The 4758-nt window shown below is 44.8% G+C and overlaps 1 long non-coding RNA gene across 1 annotated transcript; it reads right to left on the bottom strand.

Annotated features, from left to right (window-relative positions):
* Positions 1 to 1241: 1241 nt before the first annotated feature.
* LOC122038847 lies at positions 1242 to 1724 on the bottom strand. The gene is made up of 3 exons (XR_006127955.1): positions 1697 to 1724; positions 1534 to 1600; positions 1242 to 1257 (listed from the first exon to the last, which is right to left on the bottom strand). It is a non-coding gene; the product is annotated as an uncharacterized LOC122038847 (long non-coding RNA).
* Between the last annotated feature and the right edge of the window lie 3034 nt (positions 1725 to 4758).

Raw genomic sequence — 4758 nt, forward strand, 5'->3', positions numbered from 1 at the left:
ATCAAACGGAAAGATTCCATACAATATCCATATGTAAAGTCCAAAACAAAACTAAAACAAAGTCTGATAGCGAAAAGCTAAAATAAAACAACTCAAAAACCAGCAGAGGAGTAGCACTACGTGCTGTAGGGACCAGCGACTGGAACTCCCTCCTGACAGCATCAACCTGAAAATAACAACAATGGAGGCGGGGTGAGTCCAACACTCAGCAGGTACAATTGATATACAAAGTAAGGAAATAACACCTAGCACTAATTATGCGTACAGTCTCCTGATCAAATAAAGGTAAATGCAAACTGAAATAACAGGAATATACTGTACTAACCAGGTCCTGAGTATAAGGTCAAACAGTCCGAGTGGTATAGGGAAATCCTGTATGCATGTCAAACATAGGTATCCAAACAATATGCAGCATATAAATGCAGCAAACACAAACACAAGCAATAAATGCATCATGCATATGATGCCAATGATGCGTCCTGGTCACCCTTGACGCCAGTCGATCATCTCATACAAAAGTGAGGCCGAGTGGGTAGGGCTGTGACAACCGTGCACTCTGTCGTCACTACTCCTGATGAGTGACCGAGTGGACGGGATGCTGTCGGAGTACACCTATCCTCCTACCCCAAATCATAAATGGGGGAGCGCAATGCTCTCAACTCCCGGTACACGATGACGGGGAGGAATCCCTGCCGGATAACACGTTGTGTCACACTACCCATGAGCGGACCAACGGTGCCTAACAGAGTCCCTGCTGCAACACACTCTGCCTGAATCGACCACTAACCCATGAGTGGTGGTGTGTGCAGATCCATGTAACTGGCGATGTGCTCAACAATAATGGAGCGGACTATCGCACAGCATGCAATCATGCAAATGGTGCATGGCAATAACCATAAAAACATCCTGACCTAATCCATATATATAGAAAAGTGCACCCTGGGTCAACGAATCATATCGAATCAAAGGTACACAGAAGGTATAAAAAACCTAGGTCCTGAACATGGTGAAGCATGGTATATCACTACCCCCTATAAGCATGTATAAACAAATAAAGTATACATGGGATGCAAATCAAGCAATCAATCAATCATGTATCAGATATTGGGTAGTGACTAACCGAAACAAATAAAGGACATAATTAATGCAACTTGTTAAATTCACTACTATGTATATCAAATGACATAAGTCAAAAGTACCCGCCTCCGATAAAATGGTCCAAATCTGACTCCGAGATACTCGTCTCGCGTCAAGGTCCTGTATATTAAACATAAGGTCTAGTTTAGCTAATTCTATCATACCACAATTAGCCAAATTAAATTCTAATCCAATTTAGGAAGTTCTAAATTGGATCCAACTAATTCATCCAACAAAATTAATGAACCCTAATTAAATAAAATCAGTGGGTCCACCAGGGTTAGTTCCTTAACCCTAATCATAACATGAGATTAAAAATCTAAAGCTAATCCAATCTACCAATCTCCAACATATACCTAATCAATATACATGAAGCTCAAAAACCCTAAACCTTACCTCAAATTTTTCCGATGCCTCAGTGCTGCTCAAATCCTGAAGAACTTACTGTCGAGACCCGGAGAAGCTGCTGTGGGAAAACAGTGACAAGTACCATAGTTATCAACCAACAAATTCAGCACAGGATCCAAATCAGAAATCCAAATACCCCTTTTTGCCTTACCTAACTCGCTACACCCTGTTCTCCTCACTGCCGGCGGCTGGTGGCGAAGGAGGATCCAGTGGTGATGTCTAGGGCAGAAATGTTTGGCCGGCTAGGAAAAATTCCAATGGCTGGCAACCGAAGATCGGCAGGGCTCGTCTAGGGCTTGCTTCTTCCGTGAACAGGGCGTCTCCGAGAAAAAAAAAAAGGCAAGGCCGGCGGTGAGCTCAAACCTAGGGCACGGCAGAGGAGGAGGTTCGGTGGTGGCGAGAGGTGGCTGTCGGAGGGGGCGTCGGTGCTTAGGCTCGGGTGGGTGTCGCAGCTGAGGCTAGAGCCCGGTGGACCTGGTGGCCGGCGCTCGAAGAAAAGGAGAAGGAAAGGCCGGTGAGGTCGCGATCGGGGACCGAGAGCCGGTAGCCAGTGATCGAAATCTCACGGCTAGGGCGACGGCAGTGACGAGGGAAAGAGGTGAAACCCTTAGCTGAGGGATATTGTACAAAAAGGGGAAGAAGAAACCGCCGCGGCCGGCGGTTAGGGCTCGGAGGCGTCGGCGCAAGGGGGAGAAGGTCGCGGCGTCGAGGGGTTTCGGCGAGGTAAGAAAAAGAAAACAGATAAAGAAAATAAATAGGAAAAAGGAAATGTAATTATAAACATTTCCTCGCTTAACTGGGGTAGCCAAAACAGGCTTTTCCGGGCCCTATTTTTATCCCCGTGAACTCGTCCATACGAGCTCCGAAAAATTCCCAAAAAATTTCCAAAAATTCCGAAAAATTCCCTTATTAATATTTCCTATTTTCCGGTATTTTACATTCTCCTCCACTAATAAAAATTTGGTCCCCAAATTTCAGTATCTACCATCAGCAAGTACTAATAACCGGTAACGATTATAATGTTGAACGGTGAATTAAATCACACACCTCAAGTGAAAAGATGGGGACATCGAGCTCGGATCGTATCCTCGAGCTCCCAAGTAGCCTCCTCGTCCGAATGATGCTGTCATCCGACTTTAACCAGCCGAATAGTCTTGTTCCGCAACTGACGTTCTTTCCGGTCTAGAATCCATACCGGAACCTCCTCATAGGTGACGTCAGGCTGAAAGGAGAACTGAGATTATCTATCAACACATGTATCAGATCAGGTACGTATCTCCTCAGCGTAGATACATGGAATACGGCATGAAGGCCTGCCAAGGACGACAATAGTGCCAACCGATAAGCTACTGCTCCAATCCTTTCCGAGATCTGGAAAGGTCCAATTTATCGCGGAGCTAGCTTACCTCTGAGGTCAATCTCTTCACCCCTTTCGTGGGTGAAACTTGTAGAAATACCTGGTCGTAAATGGAGAACTCTAAGGGTCTCCGACTCCGGTCAGCATAACACTTCTGGCAGTCTTATGCCTCTGACATCCTCTGTCTGATAATATGGACCACTTTGCCTCACGTTGAGCTCTATGAGGTCTCAACAACTGGGTCTCTCGGATTCTCGTCCTGATAGACGACTGAGCAACTATGGTAACAAAAATACCCTGCTCTGTCTGTCCCTGTTCCTCAATGTCTAACTCAGAGAAATCCTGAATCAAATCTGTGACCACAACTCGGTGGCAAGCTAAAGTCCCTCTGGACCTCTAGCTAAATGCATCGGTAACCACATTAGCTTTTCCCAGGTGATAGCTAATGGTACAATCATAATACTTTAGGAACTCCATCTATCTCCTCGGTCGAAGATTAAGTTCCTTCTGAGTGAACAGATATTTGAGACTCCGATGGTCAGTGAGAATCTCAATGTAATATCATACAGGTACTGCCGCCAAATCTTCAGGCAAAATAACGGCCAACTCCGGATCATGAACCGAGTATTTTCTTCTCGTGCCCTCAACTATCGAGAAGCATATAAGAATACTGCACCGTGCTGCACTGGAACATCACCCATACCCTGCAGAGACGCGTCGGTATAGAGGACAAATTCGTCCTCTTCCGAAGGTAAAACCAAAAATCAAAGCGGACACGCTTCAGCTCCTAGAAGCTGGTCTTGCAATCCTCATCAAGTAAACTTCACGCCTTTCATGGTCGCGTGAAAGTAGCATAGCTATGCGGAAGCAACCCTCGACGAAAGGTCTGTAATATCCTGCGAGTCACAAAAGACTGCGGATCTCCTACAATTTACTCCCAACAGTAACAACCTCTATCTCTGTGGAACCACGGTACACTCCTCCGGTGACCGTGTGTCCCAAACATCATAACAAAAGACAATCCAGACTATCGATAATCACATATAGATGTTCTTGTCGAATCATCTCTAGATCTATGCAAAGGTAGTGTACGTGACTCACCTCGGATCCGTAATAGATCACAACATCGTCCACAAAGATAATGGAAACCTATCCAAACATCCTCGACATACCAGGATCATCGAGTCCTTGAAAACATCTAAGGCACTGTAAGTCTATATGGCAAAAACCAAGACACATAATGTCCGTATCACAGACATTCCTATCCATAAAATCTCTGACAATAAGTCTGAAATATGATCACCAACGATAAAAATCACCTAAGCACAGATCCTCCAGTGTGAGAGCAACGCTCCATCACAGAAAATACCACATATGGGGGAGCAACGCTCTACCACAAGAAATCCTCAATATGTAGGAGTAACACTCCACTACAAATAATTCATAACATGTATCTGCAATAGATATGGGAGCAATGCTCCGCTACAAGCAATCCGAAATATGTATATGTGGGAGCTCCGCTCCACCACAAACGATCCATAAGTGTCCAAGGCACCTAACTATCCAACTAAAGGCTGCACGAGATCACTCGACCACATATCACTGTAGGCAGCCAAAGGTATAAACAACCTAGTAAACAAATCAAATTCATAGTCAACTCTATCATCATCCTAGTGGGTTGGTCACCCACTAATAGGAGAATTAGTTGACAGGGTTATACAACCAATAACATAATGTAGACACTCAGCATTCTACATTCAACATAGGTAGAATCATCATGATGCTACCCACCATACACCTGGCACACATGCACACACAACATATGTATGATCGACATAATTCTCCAATTAGTACAC

The sequence above is a fragment of the Zingiber officinale genome, chromosome 1A (genome assembly GCF_018446385.1).
Source record: "Zingiber officinale cultivar Zhangliang chromosome 1A, Zo_v1.1, whole genome shotgun sequence".
Classification (NCBI taxonomy): Eukaryota; Viridiplantae; Streptophyta; class Magnoliopsida; order Zingiberales; family Zingiberaceae; genus Zingiber; species Zingiber officinale.